A 17,835-nucleotide genomic window follows, 5' to 3' on the forward strand; every position below is an offset into this window, starting at 1 on the left:
ATCATAGTAAGGCAACTAACATCCTTTTTTTTTTTTTTTTGATGGAGTACACATTACACATAAATAAAATTATTTTAACAAATGCCCTGGTATTGGATAAGGTTGTAGATGCAACACTTAAAAAGTTTTACAAAGGAGAAATCAGAACCCTCCCATCAAGTAAAACTTGTTCCTCTGTAAATATTTCAATGGTAAATGGCCACAGCAAATTAGAATACCCAGTTTTTGCAGCTGACAACTATTCTAAAATCTACAACTGTTGGGTTAAGCAACCTATCTTCCTGCCTGGCTGTCCAGTTTGACCTTCCCTGTGAATCAGTGTTTCTACTATGATGCCAAAATGACCTTCTGAAACTTACAAGGCTTCCAAGGCTGCAGATATTTTCAGCTGTATCAGCCCTGGCTGTCACAACATTCTGCATGATATTAAGTGGCAAAACTGGAGCCTCCTGTACTAGCCTGACCTTTTAAACTCTACAGTATTGTGCTGCCACTCAAAATTGAGTTTTCCTTTTCTTCTTACTTTGTGATGCTACTTCTCTTGCTTACTTGGAAAGCAGTCATTCTAAGCATAAAATGGCACCTTCCTTACATGAAAACAGAACCCTTCACTTATTCACAGTAAACCTAACACTGATAGAGGCTTTAAAATAAATATTTACTGCCATCTATAAATAATACCTTTTTAATCACAGAAAAGATTATTTAAATTCCATAAACAAGATTATTTAAATTCTGTGACAAGAATATAATACGTCATTATTTCTGCAATGGCCAATTTGAAATTTGAGAAATGTCTAAATTTTATAATTGCACTTTTATAATTGCATCTGTTTATGTTAACCATTATGTATTCAATGCCTAGCACAGTGCCTAAAACATAAAAGAATCCAAATTAATATTTAACTGCATGCTGCAGAATCTGAATGTTTAATTACACTTCATTTATCACAGAACTATTGAACTAAAATATAGGTGCTAATTTTCTTGCCAAAAATTAGTATATTAGCATAGAATATTTATCTTAAAAAATATGCCCGAGAATTCCTGGTACATGAAGGTAAAATATTTTTAAAATCCATTTATGCCAGGTCACTTACCAACAGAAAATTACTGTGCAAACAGGATAAAGTCTAACACCAGTAGAGGAAAAAAGCAATAGAAATCAATTCACTAAGACAGAGGGACTAAGATTCTTAATAACAATATCTATCAATTATTTGATCTCAAGCCTTAATAACTATTAGTAATAATAAATTTAGATTTACACATGTATATTAGAGTATCTTTTCTTTTGTCTTTGGCATACTGTATTTTCATAAATCTTACTTATAATCAGTGCAAAGAACCACACAAAGTGTGGTTGCTATTGTTCAGTTGCTAAGTCACGCCTGATTCTTTGCGACCCCATGGACTGCAGCACGCCAGGCTTCCCTGTCCTCTACTATCACCTGGAGTTTGCTCAAGTTCATGTCCATTGAGCTGGTGATGCTATATAACTGTCTCATCCTCTGCCACTCTCTTCTTTTCCCTTTAATTAAATATACTTCAGAACAAACTTGGTGACCCTATTGGTGAATGCATCCCTTAGTTTCATGAATTTACTTTGTTTCATTTTCAGCTATAACCTATGGACTACTTACTTCATAGTCTTTTATGGAATATACATGTAAATAGGATATAACATATGTATCTGTACACATGACACACTCACAGACATATTCTAATTACTCTGCTAGAGATGGGGGGAAGTGGGAAAAGTTCAACCGAAATTTCCAAGTGAATACCCATTCTCAGTGAAATGTTTATTTTAATGTTGGTAACAGATTTCTATTTTTAAATGATGGGAGAAATACACTGAACTACCCTAATGCCTTCAATAATGTAGCTGACTAAATTATAAGAGCATTTGCAACACTGTTCTATGGACTCACGACACTTCTTAAACTGTGCCACTTCAAGCCATCCACAGGATCAATTGGCAGAATGCTATGTCATTCAGAAGTGACACCTGAAACTCACAGGTGGTAATGATTTTGAGTCTAAAAGTAGATTTTGCTGATCCTGGCAAGTGCTGGAGCAGAGGGTATTAGGTATGAGTAGAGCTAATACTGAGCAAGCCACCCTGACAGATTAGGCCATTCGATACTGCCCTCCTTTCCAAGCCAGGGAAACGTCAAAGTCCACTCCCTGGTCTCTGCTATTTTATGACCACAATGATTCAAAACCCGCCTTTCACATCCTGCCTCCTTCATTAAGTCTCTGCAGACCTAACCTGGACTGGGCCTCAAGTGTACACTGCTGTGAGTGCTTGTTGACTCAAGTTGTGCCATCTTGATGGAAACAGACAAACCAACAGCAGAACTGGGTTGAGAGCTCAGCACACACAGTACCTTAGTACATGGCCCCTGAACAAATTATGTGACCTGAACCTTGCTGAGCCTCCATTTTCTCACCTGTGAACCAGAGACAGCCAGCCATGCATAAATCTCACAGTGCTATGTAAGAACTTTGTATAGTCACATAAGTAAATGAATAAGTGCCTATGAAATAAGCTATTTTTATAATTATTATAACTGCTGAAGGTCTGGTCTTTTGTAGTTCTTGCTGTATTTTCATTATTTTGCAATGGATGGAGCTTTTCCTTTGGGCCATAAACTTCAGAAAAGCAGAACCCATATCTCTAATTTCTCTTGAAAATTTCAGCCAAAAATCTTATCATGAAGCTTTTTCAGCAAGGGGCTTTAAATAAATGTTTATGATTGCAAATGAAGAATGGCAAGCAACAGAATAAAAATCCTGGTTTCTAACCTGCTGCTGCTGCTGCTAAGTCGCATCAGTCGTGTCCGACTCTGTGCGACCCCATAGATGGCAGCCCACCAGGCTCCCCCGTCCCTGGGGTTCTCCAGGCAAGAACACTGGAGTGGGTTGCCATTTCCTTCTCCAATGCATGTGAAAGTGAAGTCGCTCAGTTGTATCCGACTCTTCACGACCCCATGGACTGCAGCCCACCAGGCTCCTCCATCCATGGGATTTTCCAGGCAAGAGTACTGGAGTGGGGTGCCATTGCCTTCTCCGGGTTTCTAACCTAGACCACAGAATAAATCCTGGAAACAAGTAACAAACACTTCACAGCTGAATGGGGCCTTATAGAACCCATTCACAGTTGCATTTTCACCATTTGATAGTTGGTAAGCTAGCCTACAAAATACAGCTTTCTTTTCTGCACACAAAGAAAAGCCAAAGGGAAGAAAGTCTCATATATCTAAAACCTTCTGTCACTAAAGTTAAATTAGTTAACACCTAAAGCATATCTCTCTCTTAAGGATTTTTTTTTTTTTTTCTGTTAACACAAAAGTTTCGGTCTCTGAAACCTGAAGGTCAATACTGAGTGTCTTCATCTCCTAATCAGGAGTTAGTATGAAGAAGCTTCAGATGAATTATATGTCCCCACCTTTCTATAAAAATGCCGACATCTGAACTAAATTAATCTCTTCTGTCTGGTCATCTGTCTACCCTACATCTGGGTCATGCTTATTTATCAAATACTTAAACAGAAAGAAAAATAGCTTAAGTACTGAATCATGTAATTTTAACAAATTATGATTTGATTTTTTGTCTTCTATTTAATATACAAAGTATGTAAAGAGTTAATGTGTCTACTGGATGATTTTAGGCAAATTCCACACTCTGCCCACAAGCAGCCTATTCTTGGCTCCTCCATGCCCACTTTGTTTTGCCCGTACATTACTTGTGAATATTTCCATCACTACACTGAAACTACTCTGAGAAGAGGATATACCTTACTCACGTCTTTATCCTCTGATAGGTGGATAAAGCATGAGAGATGGCACATGTACAACTACACTCAATAAATATTTTCTAATATAAGTGCTTTCCTTTGAGGCCAAAAGCAATAGCATACAGTTCTTTCTGGTTCCTTCTCTAAAGAATACATAATTTTATTTGGTGTATGTTCAAAATAGCTCATGAAGAGAGGGATTTTTTAGTAAGGGACTAGCTGCAAGACAACAAGTCTTCAATTAATCGTTTATCTCTTTTTAATATCATAAGCTCTGCCACATAGGGACAGAGAGCACAGATTATTGTGTGAAGATGATGCAACATGAAAGCATAAAATGCCCATTTTGTTGTTCAGTCACTAAGTCATGTCCAACTCTTTAGGACCCCACGGACTGCAGCACACCAGGCTTCCCTGTCCTTCACTATCTCCTGGAGTTTGCTCAAACTCATGTCCATTGAGTCGGTGATACCATCCAACCACCTCATCCTGCCATCCCCTTCTCCTCCTGCCCTCAATCCTTCCCAGCATCAGGGTCTTTTCCAATGAGTCGGCTCTTCGCATCAGGTGGCCAAAGTATTAGAGTTTCAGCTTGATAAACAAATTTAGCATGTACTCTGGAGCTAGGCCTATCACTTCTTGGTGAAAATTTTATGGCATCATGTTACTGGTGTGAAAGTACATTATCTTTGCAAAGCTTCCTCTGGGAGGATCCCAGATGGCCCAAATGCAATGTTATAATGGGTCACACTACTGCATGCCTTTACCATATCTGCTAAAGGCAGGAGGCCTGGTGTGTTTTGCTTTGCTTTGGTTGTTACAAACCTAAAAAGCAATGATCACAAACAATTGGGCAAACTCTATGCCATGTGTATTAATAATCCAATGTCAAAGCAAAAGAACGAAATGTATTAGCCAGCCTTTTAAATTAAATTTATACCTTCCTGACGTCATGTCAATTCCACGGGCGAAGTTTCAAATTACTGTATCATAACTATACCACATTCATTCTCAGCAGAATCATAAAGGGGAGCAGAATGCTATCTCAGAAGTGAAGAAGTACCTGGCTTCAACTACTCATCAGGCTGTGTGAATTTTGGCCTGTAAGTTAACTGAGCCTTAGTTTCCTCAACGCTATCAAGAGGATGGTGGTTCCTACCACACAAGTCCGTTCCCTAACTGTGCAGCACTGTGAGTAGGCTCTTTTTTGAAAAGACCGTCTCATATACAGAAGATGCTCGAATTTGGAAGCTAGCCTCATTCTCTTCATACCTTTTCCCTCCATTTTCTGAAAAGATTGCTTAATCTTCACCCTGTCAGGTATCCTCCTCCACAGAGCGGGTAGCGGTCCTACATCCTAACCACTCAGTTCCGCAGACTTCCCTCTTTTCATTTCCTCCTTTGGTATTCAATCGTATGGTGTCAATACTGACTGTACTGTTAACTTCTCATGTCTTTCTCCCCAACTCAATTATATGTCAACCAAGAATAAAACCTATATAATTCTCCTTTGGGACCTTCTCTCCTGACGTACTATAATCCTTTACTTCTAATAGGTGCTCAGCAAATGTTTGTTAATTGATTACTTAGTAGAACATAAAGAATGATTTCCCTATATTGCCTTATTATTAACATAGAAAAATAGCCTTTTAAGTGAAAAAGACCTCAGCACAGAGTAAACTTTAATCCATTACTGAGAAACAGACACAACAGTCTCTATATTAACTGCTTCCAAAACAATATTTACTTTTAAAATCCAGTCCTCAAACCATTAATATATTTCTCTGGGAGAGTCATTTCCCATGTGCAATTTTCAGTAAATGTGGTCCTTCTGAAAGAATTATGCAGAATTCAATTTTTTTCCAATAATCTCCACTATTGTTCTGGCTATTTCTAATTAATTTTCAGAAAGGTACTATTTGGAAATGCCTCCGAGAGGTTCCACAGCTGGGTTACAGATCTGCTTGTATTCCCAGTTGTTCACTTTTGCTGTGCTCATCCAATCTTTCCAAGTCTTCTGGATAGGGTATGTAATACCAATTATTTAAGACCAACTGCCTTATTTGAATGCCACTAAGTTGACAATGCAGCTTTTCCTGAACTTTTTGAGCAATGAAATTCAAATAACAGCTCAAAATAATTTGGAGTAAATTTACTAGTTAAGATTGGCCCATGAGTTGGGAAGGCAAAGAAGAATTTCTAATCTTAGTACTATTTAATCTTATTTACTTTGAAATGAACATTTTCTATGCATTATCTAATAATTCAACAAAAATAGATTTTTACCAGACCTTTATAGCACACAGTCAAAACCAGATGGGGCAAAAAAAAAGTCTAATAATAGAAAAAGACACGTTCTAAGTGTGGTTTTCACATAATACTAAAAGGCATATGAACAAAAGGCAAAATGGAAACACCGTTAACATTATTTTCTCTACCTCTACATGTTGTATTTAAAGACATACACAGTGCAATTTAAAAATTATTTTCCGTGGACACAGACTATCTAAATAAATTAAGTGATAAGTATTTATAAATGGAATCTTCTTCTTGGAAACTCTTGATTTCATGAGAATTTCTCTATGTACATTAAATACAGTCATTGCTCTGACATGCTCAACTTAAACTCTTAAGCCACTTACTTGTAAAAAGCACGTAAATGCCTTATATAAAAAGGCCTACGAGTACTCCTGTAAAGCTTTCTATTCTATTTGAAATATAACTATCCTCCCAACTCCAGGTAACTGCTAACTCAATGCAACTGCTTATTTATTTCCGTATGTAAATCATTCTGTTTATAAGGGTATCTGATTATTAAGGATCTTTATTTCCAGGAAAGAGAGTATCATTGATACCTTCCCTAAAATAGCAAGGTCTGAGAAGTATAAATGTCAGCCACATTGAGCACATTGCAAACTTGTTTTATCATGTATCTATCTGCCACCTGGTTTATCACTGGGGATCATTTACATCAGTGTTCTGCATGAACGTTAAAGGGACCAGAACTGCCTAGCCGTCAATAAGACATTTCCCAGCAAACAACAACATACCCCTAAGATGAAATGATGGTTACTTTAGAATGACCAATTTGGGATAAAGAATTTAAATACCATTCTTTAATTGATTGGATCCTGTGTTTTAAAGGAGCTTGACACAGAAATGAACTGTTTTTAAGAATGTAACAGGTATCTTCCACCTAACCAAGTTACAGTCCCAGATAAAACATAATTTTAAGTGTTTTTCTCTGATGTTTTAAAATATAGTGCTTTATATGAAAAGAGCTCACAAGGAACAATATGATGAACAAGGATAACATTAACAAAGTTTTAAATAAGGGATTTTGGATGAAAAGTTTTAAAAATTCTTACTATACTCTTTAAATCATTTTTAATATCTCCCATCACCTTTAATATCCACATCTAATTAGTTGATACATCCTGTGGACCTGAAGCCTGTGACTTTTTCCCCAGAACACATGTCCTTCATTACCTTGTTATTGTCCTTTTCCAGTCCCTCATCTCTAGCCAACAATTTCCATTTCATCCTGTGTATATCCTACTCTCCCTCTAAAAAACGTCACTAAAACACAACACCCGTACGTTACTTGCTAAAGCAAATGTCTCCTAATGTTCCCACTGTGCCCTGAACTTCCTACCTGGTCCTTAGTGTTCTCCAGAGTGGAGCCCCAAACTCCCTTTCTCCACTGATTCCCTATTTCTTCTACCCTATCACCTGCCCCTCCCCAGACCCCGTATCTCTCTCGTCTTAACTTCCTATCCATTCTTCCGGAGTCTCCTCAAATGCTGTAGCAAGAGTTGCTCTTGTGGATTATTCCAAATGTCTACAGTCTCAATCTCCTATCAGTACCCGAGTTATCTTTTTAAATTTTGTATTTATTCTTTCACAACTCTAGAACTGGACTACCTTGGTTCAACTCCCTGTTGTGCCACTTCCTAGTTAAGAAACCATGGGCAAATAACTTTGTCCCTCAGTTTTCCCTGTGAAACTCAGATAGTATCCATCTCATAGGGTTGTTCTGAGGAGTATGTAAATTAATTCATACACCTTACCCTGGCAAGTAAGTAGTCCAAGATGTTAGTGATGATTGTTAAAGCTATTATCCTCATCACCATTCTTTGTAATTATGGCAAGCAAGACCAAAAAAAAAAAAAAAAAGGTTAAAAATATGGAATTGGAGTTAAAAAAAAAAGTCTCACAACTCTGAAAATGACAAAAAGTGTTTAGCAGTCACATTAGTCACCTTTAAAAGTCAAAAGGGGCATTCTACATCTGTCACAAAGATTAAATGAGATATTTTGTAAAGAAATGTATAGCAAATGGCACTTATATTATTAACTATTATTTACATGCTCATAATTTTACAGATGTAGAAATTAAACAACAGAAAGAGTGAATGTTTTTTCCCAGTCCACATACCTAGTCACATCTGGTTTGGTAAAATAAAATCCATACACTGTGAGATTTTTGTGCCCCATCTCCCAAGCCTATTACTCCTTTTAAGATATAGACAAAGTATAATAAATATATAAAAATATAATAACTTGTAAATGATAATAATAACATCAACATCACCTCTTGTATTTATAAAGTGCGTCAGTTTTCAAAACATGTACCCCCAAATGGGCTCTGGTTCTACCTGAACTGCAACAAACACTGGACTTTCAAAACAAATGTAGACACAGTGCTCACAGAAACTGATATATCATTTCATAGGATGGCTTTTTTAAACTAAAATGTAGTAAACAGAAATATCAATGAGGGAGTCTGTGTTAGAACACTGAGTTGCAAAGCCACTTAATGGTTCAGAGCTTTTTCCACCAACTTTCCCCCGCAGCAGGCCATCTGCCTTCCTATTATATCTGTGGTCACCTTGATTATCACCATCCCATCCCAGACTATCTTTCTACTAGGATAAGGGGAGCCATCCACATAGAGTGCTAAAAGGTCATTGTAAAGGTAATTCTCTTCTTGTAATCAGATAAGACAGAAACAAATAAAATGTTAACCTATCATTATTACTATGATCAACAACGCTGATAAACAGATTGCTGAATATTTGACTTGATTAAATTTTAAATTTTCTGGATACAATAAGCTGTGAATAGTTTTTAAGTTTTAAGTTCAAGAAGTATCTTTAATGATGTTCTAAATATGAATATGGACTTCTTAATGCCTCATTTGGCAGTCTTGTTATTTATCCTGCTTTTGACGTGTTTTGACTATTAAACTGTAAAGTCTTTCACCGTTTCGATTTCCTCACACTCCCACTGCATATACTATTGTTACCACACTTTTTCCAATTTTCTAGAAGAGTCTATTCAGTTATAATCACTGTAGACAAATGTTAGTAAGGAGGAATTCTGAGTACAGTAAGTATACACAATGTTACCACGTCTTCCACAACCACATACTTAAAATATTTATGAACTACTTTTAAAACCCACAAAATTGTATTCACAACTGTGACACTTCTACCAGGGCCTGAAATCATCATCTATATCTTGTTTTTATTTCTTCACTTTCCTATTCAATGTCACATTAAATTGGATACTCTGGCTGTCTCTGATTAAAATCTCCCTGCTAATATATATTTCTCTCATTGCTTCATTCAGTATAAAACATTCTCTTTCCCTAAATGAAATCACTTCTTTTCTTGGTACATTTTAGTAATATTTTCACTGCTTAACTTTAATATATAGATTTTTTTTTTTAAGCAAATGACCTTGTAACTATCAGTTTACTTTAAACCTAGCTTTTCCCTTGAACAAATTTTCTATGCACTGTTTACCCTGGTTACCCACTTTGGTTTTCTGATACATTTGTAATTATTTGGTAGCTTCAAAAACTGGTATTTTATGGTATTTAACAGTAGTGCTAATGCCAAAGCTATCAATATTTTACTACAGGACATCTGAAAAATATATATTTCTACCAGCAAAATGAACTAAATAAATGAACTAGAATATGTATGAAAATCATGCCTAGATATTAAATATAAACACATGATAATATGCAAACATCACTGAATAGATATAGTTAATGCTGCTTTGACAGAATAATATTTCTATAATATCAAAAAATGAAGAATGTTTTTTGTTTTCCACTATTTATGCATTAGAACTGTTATATTTATTACATGTATTGGTCAGAGCTTTCTTTATCTCAACTTACCTTTCCTTATCTCAACTTCCATACAATGTTACCTACCCACCGTTTATGAAATACCTGTTTGCACTCTACAGTTATTTTCAAAACTCTTAACTTCCCCTACAAGACTGCCACCTCTTTGAGGACAAGATGTATCTTGATTAAGTTTGGTAGAGCTCACTGAACCTAGCTTGCTATTTTTGCCACAACATATATTTTCCTATGAATCAATTTTACAAAATAAAATATCTCAAATCAGCATGTAATGTTTATTTCACATGATTAAGTGTGTTCCCACAATCCGAGAATTTTGTTAGCTCTTTAAAACAAGTTCACTCGTAATTATATGAACTATGAATTAAATAATAGTTCAACTATTTTAAAAGTGGAAAATATAGTAAAGGTCCAGTGTCAAGACAGATTTTTTTAAGAATCTTTTGGAGAAGAAATATCATTTTGTGACCTCAGCTAGAGAGGGACTGGAATGGAGTTGATATACATGGACACAGCCTTTGGATTACATAGTATTTACTATAATCCTTTTTAATAACATTATGTTACTTAGTATCTAGATGATTTGAATAAATTGGCATTGCCTTGGGAACAGTTTTATATTCATATAGATATACTCACACACAAATTGTACCCACACTTGATGGGACTATTTACCTTATTAGCTATTATTCACTTCTTTGGGTATTTAAAGGTGCAACTCTCAATTTCTTAAAACAATTGTCCAAAGAGATGACAGTTTTTCTTTTAGAGCATATACATTATTTGAAGCATGACACTTATTTCAGAAACATCTTCACCTAAAAAAAAATAATTGATCACAGTGGGAATGTAATTTTCCACTCTATCCAATATGGCTACATTTCATCTTGAGGTTAATATATCCTGAATTCTTTAACAAAGGATCATTACAGAAACTGAGGATAAGAGCTCAAAAATAGTGGGAAAAGTACCAAAAGATAATGCTCATACTGTAACATATATCCTTCAAAGGTTTTTCATTTTTATATATGTCATAGGCAGAGGTAATAAGATGCCTTTCAGAAAACATGAGTGGTTATCTGAAACAAACGTAATGAAATCATTAAAAGACTAATGATAATATGCAGAAAGCTATTACCTCATTATTTGTTAAGGGTTTTTTCAAGGATATAGCTGTAATGTTTATATAAATGCATATTTTTTATAATATAAAAGCATGACATAAATCCCAAGTTCCCTACCTCAACTCTAAAAATATAAAATATGTCTAGAGACTTTTAGTGCCCTATGTCAATAGCTCTTCTTAAATCCTTTGCTTTGCAATCAATAATTCTCCAAGCATTAGTGAATCTGCTCCATGACTCATCAGAAATGATCTACAAAGTTAATGGGGATCATTGTTCCCCAAAGGCTCCACATGCATTGACACTAATGGCAGTTATGCTTCTTGTGGTGGGAGACAGATTCAAGACTGGCACCAAGCTGGGAGGTAAGTCTTCTGAGATTCTCCATAAAATCTGCCCCCTCTTCCCCAGCAAAGAAGAACCCATAGGCTCCAACATGTCTCATATATTTAGTATCCTTCAAGTAAATAAAAGTATGCTTATGTTATATGGATTTTTTTTTTCAGTTTAACACTCACTGTGTATGACAAAATGTACTTCAGTTATGAAAATATCTGAGAGGAATGTTTCCAGGATCTATGCCATTGTGCTTTGTTTACCAGTCAGATGCTTTCTCAAGAATGTGTTCAAATTATAAAGACAATGTCTCCATGTATAGGAATTCTTCAAAGCCCAAAACATTACCAAAGAATTGTATTCTTACCTTTCCTAGTATTCAAAACAATGCCCACTTCCCTACAGGTGAAAGTCTTTCCTTCTTGTGAATGTATTAATCTTTGATTAACATACAGTCAGGAGTTGTTTGGATTTATTAGGTGTTTTTATTTTCCAAGGAAGGAAAGTCATAGCAAAGGAAAATATATATTAAGCATTTGAAAATAATTGCTATTTACTGAAAATTCTATTTTAAAATAAATTTCAGTGACTCGTTTGTGTTTGGTAACTTTGGGACAATGATAACTATAGAGTCTCTAAAATGTTCCTAACTAGCAATCATACTCTATTCTGGCCTTTGAGAGGTGTTAAGACTCATCCCCTAATTATAAGCCTTTTCTCTGCTATTACTACCTCACCATTAAATCTCTAAACTAAACAGTAGTTTTGAGGAAATAAAAATAGATGTTAGGTGGTGTGTTTTCTCAAATTTTAGTTACAATGGGTAAGAAAGATGAAGTATTCCTATGTATAATAAACTTCTTTAGCCTGTGAAAATGAAAACCCCTTTTACTGTGTTTTATCCAGTAAATTCTATTAGGCTTTCTCCCAGAATACCGCTCTCTTGCTTTACTCTAGAATAGTTCTGTTCAATAGAAATACAATGCATGCCACATCTGTTATTGTAATTTTCTAGTAGCCATATTTTCTTTTTACTTTTTTTTTTTGACCACGCTGCAAAGCACGTGGGATCCTAATTTCCAGACCAGGGATCAAACCCCCAGTGCCCTGCAGTGGAAGTACAGAGTCCTAACCCCTGGACCACCGGGGAAGTCCCAAGTGGCCATATTTTTAAAAAAAGAAAATGAAAGGAAACAGGTAAAATTAATCTAACAACATATTCTACTGTAACTAATATATTCAAAATGTTATCACTGTAATATATTATCACTATAAAAATATTACCAGGTATTTTACATCCTTTCCTTTGTACAAAGTGTTCAACATCCAGTTAGAACAAACTTCAATCCAGATAACCACATTTCAAAGGCTCACACGTGGCCAGTGGCTACTGTTTGGACAGCACATTCTAGATTTCAAAACCATGAAGCTTTGTGGCCTAAAAGTTCACATTTTAAACTTTTCCTATGTAACATCCTCTGTTATTGCTATTGCTGTTGGGATTTTCTATTGAGCCAAATATTTAAATGACTATATTTCATTTCCTTCATCTGCTTCCCTGACCTTCGAATCTACTGGCCACTCTGACGCCTCAGAGTACAAGAAACTCCAATCACCTATTCTTTTCAGCTTCTTCTAAGCAAGGTCTGAGACAGACTCTCACCTCCGCATCTTCCCATCACCAAGCAGAAAGCCAGAAGGTGCAGGAAGGCTATTCTGTTTCCATAAATAGATATATCAAATACAGGCCTAATGTATGGCAACAATGATAAAAACAAGGTCAATTTTTTTTGTTTACAAAAAAGATCGGAAATTTTCTATAACAAACTAACACACTCATCTTCAGTCAGAAATACAATTTTACTCCCTTCCCACCCCCTTCCCAGGAGAAAACTTTGGGATACTCTGTTCTTGTTCTGGAACAGAATCCAGTGTTTCATGTCATAGGAATTCTGTGCCCAGAGGAAGAACAGAATGTTGGAATCAAAATTTAATGAATTCAACTTGGAGCCTAAGTTTGCCCCAAATGTGGAAATGTAAACACAAGCAATAATATCTCAAAGCATAAAACACTTTGGAGTCTATTGGCATGGCTGCATAAGAGGATCACACTAGATGTGTATCTGCACACAAATTTTATCTTAGTTCCATGAGAAAAAAAAAAAATTAAACCAGGCATATGTGAGGTTTTCTGAGTCTCTTCGTCATAATAAAACCTGATTATTCTGTCTTAAGTGACACTGTAATTATAGACGGTTGGATGAACAGGTTTTCTAGTGCTGACCCAACCTGTTCCTTAAAACACAAACGGCCACTTTTGTGAGGAAACCCCCCATTAAATAAAACTAAAAGCTATGTCTATCTTTTGAAAGAAGGCCTAACAACACCCTAAGTAATTAAAAAAAAAAAAAAATTCAGCGCGGTGCAACACTGATGAAGATCAGAATCTGGAGCCTTCCTAAAAAACAGTTTTGAGCTGCGGTTGTCACCAACTTTAAGAAAGCGAAAATACAAGTGACAACATTGTGCTTTCACTGCCTACAAAATAACTTTATTCAGTGTCTCTGGCTAGAGCACCGCATCAGAGCCATTCTAAGTATTGAGCTAAGTATTCCTAGGGTGAGTTTTACAGTCCTTGAACTTTCATTTTAACTTGTCTCAGTGATAATATTTTATCTCAACAGCAAGACAGGGAGAAACACCAACGCTCTCAGCAACCCAAAGAGATAACAGGGAGTGGATCACTTAGCCTGGTATAGAATAGTTATGTACGAAATAAACTCCGTGTATAAACAGACACTGTGTTCAAACCCAGGAGGGAGGAACACCGCGTCCACGGGTGTAGAATTTCAAAGCACATTGCGGAGGGCCTGCAAATTCAAAGGCATTAATTATGACTTCTCTCTCGGTGGATTAATTTGCTTAAGAAATTCCTCCGAGTATAGCAGAGTTTACCATCCATTTGCTCTGGACTTGTCCCTGGGCTGGGAGATACACAAAAGGCAGCGGCAATAACCTTGCTGGCAGCTTCTTACTCAAATCTTAATCCTAGGGAAGCACACTCCTCGGAAATACACCACAGAATCCTAGCAGCCCCATATTCCCCCCGGCCCGGGAGAGACTGAAGAACACAATTACTCTTCTAGCTCCACCACGCTAGTTGTAAAGTACTGTGAGACGGGCAAGCATAAACTCCACCATATACCTGCTCGCCTTACAGGCTCCAGAATCGAAGTATTCTCACATGACACATTACTACCAATAACAGATTCCGGCTCCGTTTAAAAAAGAGAGAGAGAAGGGGAGGGAGGGGACGCGCTACATATTTATCCTGCTTTTGTCTGAAAAAAAAAAAAAAAAAAAAAAAAACACACAAAAAAACAACCCAGAACCCAAGTCCTAACTACTTTTCATTCTTTTCAACCTTTCATAAAAGCAACTGAATCAACCAACTGCGGCTCCACCCAGAGAGCGTCTATACTTACTTTTCTTACAGTTTTTGAGTGACGCACTACAAAACGATGGAAAAAAAAAAAAAAAAAAAAAAAACAGGAGCCCTCTCATGCAGGGCGTCTTCCGCCCTGAAAACTTGGCAAAAGGCAAACTGGACTGAAATACAGCACTCTCCATATAAGGAAGGCCAGCTAAACATGTCATGCGTAATTTATGGGTAGCAGGCAGAGAATTAACCTTTGCGTGCACATATTTGGCCCAGATGAAAACCGGGCTGGATGGCAGCCTCGGGAACAGGGATGCGGGACCTCTAGGGAGAAACCGTGGCTCGCGTCTGATGGACTCGCATCTCCCCCCTCCCCCGACAAAGGCCGTTAGGTTGTAAGTACACTTCCACGCACCTGTTTCTTTTACCGCCCTCCCCCCCTTTTCTTTCTTTCTCTTTCTTTGTTTTAGGCTGCCAAGTGGGAAGCTGGCAGGGCTGACAGTGTCCGCAGAGCCCGGGGAAGGGCTACTCGGAGCTGGGCTGCAGCTGCAACCTCCCGCTGTCCCTCTAGCTCGAGATGGTGTGTGATCGGAAACCATCCAGCGCGGTGAGCCGGCCCCAGCCTCCTTTCACTTCCTCCTTCAGCCATGTACAGTCCCGAAAGAGTACGAACAATGCAGAGCAGCACGAGCAAACTGGGAAAATGGAAACTTACCTCTCACATTTTTTTCCCCCTCAGAGGCAGCCAGACTGCCGAGCGAGTGCCCAAGGCATTGTGGGAGTCATGATTCCAAGAGGCCCGCGATTTAAAATTGAACTTGTCAGTTCCCGGTCACGGGAGCATTGTGAGCGCCACAACTCATTCAGCTGCAGTGAAAAGACTGTTGCATGTCGCTGTGCAGCCTCTTATCGCCGAGGTCTGGTTTCCGCTGCTGCTGCGCGGCCCCTCCCCCGCCGGCCCAGCCCCACCAGGAAGCCCTGGGCGGACTCCGCGAGCCCCGGAACGCACGCGGCGACAGAAAAAAAAAAATGCTCTTCAACTTTCCGCCGCCCGGCGGCTCAGCCCCCCGCCACCTCGCCACCCCTCAATCTAACAAGAGTCCGCCGAGGGTGGCGGTTGCCACTCGCCCATCCGCGCAGAAAGCAAAAGGAAACCCGAGCCGGCGCTGGCGTGGTGCATCCCCGCCGCCTCCCGGTGGTATCTTCCATCTTATACGTTCAACACTGTAACCTCCGAGCTATAGAGCCCACGGGACGCACCCCTGCTACTTTCTGATCCTTGAGACTGGCTGGGCAGACAGATAGGTTCGTATTTGAAAGCGGCGGGTGGATGGGGCTTGGTAAGGCCGTCGGCAAGGTTAGACTGAAGGTGAGTCTCCAAAAGTGGATAAAACAGTAGGAACTGGTGGGGCTGGCCGCCTTAAAATGCACCACGCAGATTTCGAACCTGGATGGCCCATAGACGGGAAAAACATCCGCAAGACTGCCAGTGTATATCTTTCTCCAGGAACAGGGTGTCCACGGTTTGGGAATTCTACGGTAAAACTGTCACACAAGCACGAATACTCACATACTAGCTTCCCATCTACTTTGTAAATAATATTTGGACTGTAAAACCCCCTTTCACTTCAACTCTGCATTATATGATATATAGAAAGCAGAGACTCCTCCTTCCTTATACAATATTCATTTTCTGAAATACTAGAATCGTCCGAGGCAAAAAAGTCATATTATTGCTGGAACAAAAGAAAATACAGCCCCAAATCATAATTCACTGGGTGTTAATGAGATTTAACTTGCCTTCACTTTGAACGGAAAGAATCCTGGACTATTGTGATGTGATTTGGGGGGCAGAATTTACTTAGGATTTAGGGAATAATTATTCAACGATGATTATAATTTTAAAACTTTTTTCTATGTTTTGAATACAGTTTAGGAGCAAATGCTACCTATCGTGTGATGTTTCTACAAGTTTGTTAGGTTGTTTTAAAGATGGTGGGTACGGCTGAAGGAGGAGAAGGAAAAGCATCGTGAAAGGTGCCGAAGTACAAAACTACTTCTAGAGGTATTAATAATGACTTGAGTTCCCTACCCTTGGCTACATCCACAAAACACTGAGTTAATATTGTGCACTGCTCCCTTCCAGAACAAATAATTTAATTAATTAGATGGTGCCACTTCTCAGTATTAATCATGAAAAAGTACCCAAGTGCACACCCAGTGGATGCAAATTTAAAAGGAAACCAACACTTTCTCAAAGGACAGGGATGGGCATTCTCTATCTGCCAATTAGGAGCTACCCCAAGCAATGAGGACTTCCTTTCTTCTAATTCAGCATTCATTTCAACAACTACATCAATAGCCTGCTATGCCAGAGATTCAAGAATGGATAACAACATAGAGTCCCTCCCCTCAAGAATACTTCTACTAGGGAAGAGACTGGGGAAAAGACTAATTAATTAATTCTGGCTGAAGGATAAATGCTAAAATGATGGGAGGCAAGACCAAGGTGCTTTCAAGGAGAGTCAAGAAGGCTTCCTGGAGGGGTTGTTTTAACAGGTGCCTTAAAGGGGGGTATAGAAATTATCAAGATGAATAGAGAGGTGAATCCAGGTTCTGTGGGAAAAGAGCCTGGCAAATACAATGGAACTGCTAGTCTTGGGGTTAGAAGTGAGCTGGATACTTGTAGGAGAGTGGCAGCAAAGTGAACTAAAAGTAGGTCTGTATTCACCCAAGGAGTCTCAGCTTTACTCTGAAAACTGTAATAATCTAGATGAGTTTAATCAGCAAAGAGATAGGTTGAATTTGGACTTGTATTTCAGAGGGATCCTGTGGCAGCAGCTTGGAGAGTGAATGGGAATGTGGGGTGGAGGCTGATGGAAGAAGGGTGAATGGGTGTGGACAGACTGGAAAAATGACTCATGCAGGGAATGAGGAAGGGAGGAGCCTTGGGAGACTCCCAAGTCCCTGGC

General features: G+C 38.1%; 1 protein-coding gene across 26 annotated transcripts in view; it reads right to left on the reverse strand.

Annotated features, from left to right (window-relative positions):
• MBNL1 (muscleblind like splicing regulator 1) overlaps positions 1–15,750 on the reverse strand; it is a 192,051-nt gene extending 176,301 nt beyond the window's left edge. For 5 of the 26 annotated variants that reach the window (XM_055569331.1, XM_055569319.1, XM_055569330.1 and 2 more), the window contains exon 1: positions 15,579–15,750. The gene's annotated coding sequence lies outside the window, so the exon portion shown is untranslated. Of the gene's footprint in view, positions 1–14,909; positions 15,094–15,578 lie in introns of those variants that run through there. The other 21 variants (XR_008710704.1, XM_055569313.1, XM_055569297.1 and 18 more) reach the window with 14 other exon arrangements.
• Between the last annotated feature and the right edge of the window lie 2,085 nt (positions 15,751–17,835).

The sequence above is a fragment of the Bubalus kerabau genome, chromosome 2, assembly GCF_029407905.1.
Source record: "Bubalus kerabau isolate K-KA32 ecotype Philippines breed swamp buffalo chromosome 2, PCC_UOA_SB_1v2, whole genome shotgun sequence".
Classification (NCBI taxonomy): Eukaryota; Metazoa; Chordata; class Mammalia; order Artiodactyla; family Bovidae; genus Bubalus; species Bubalus kerabau.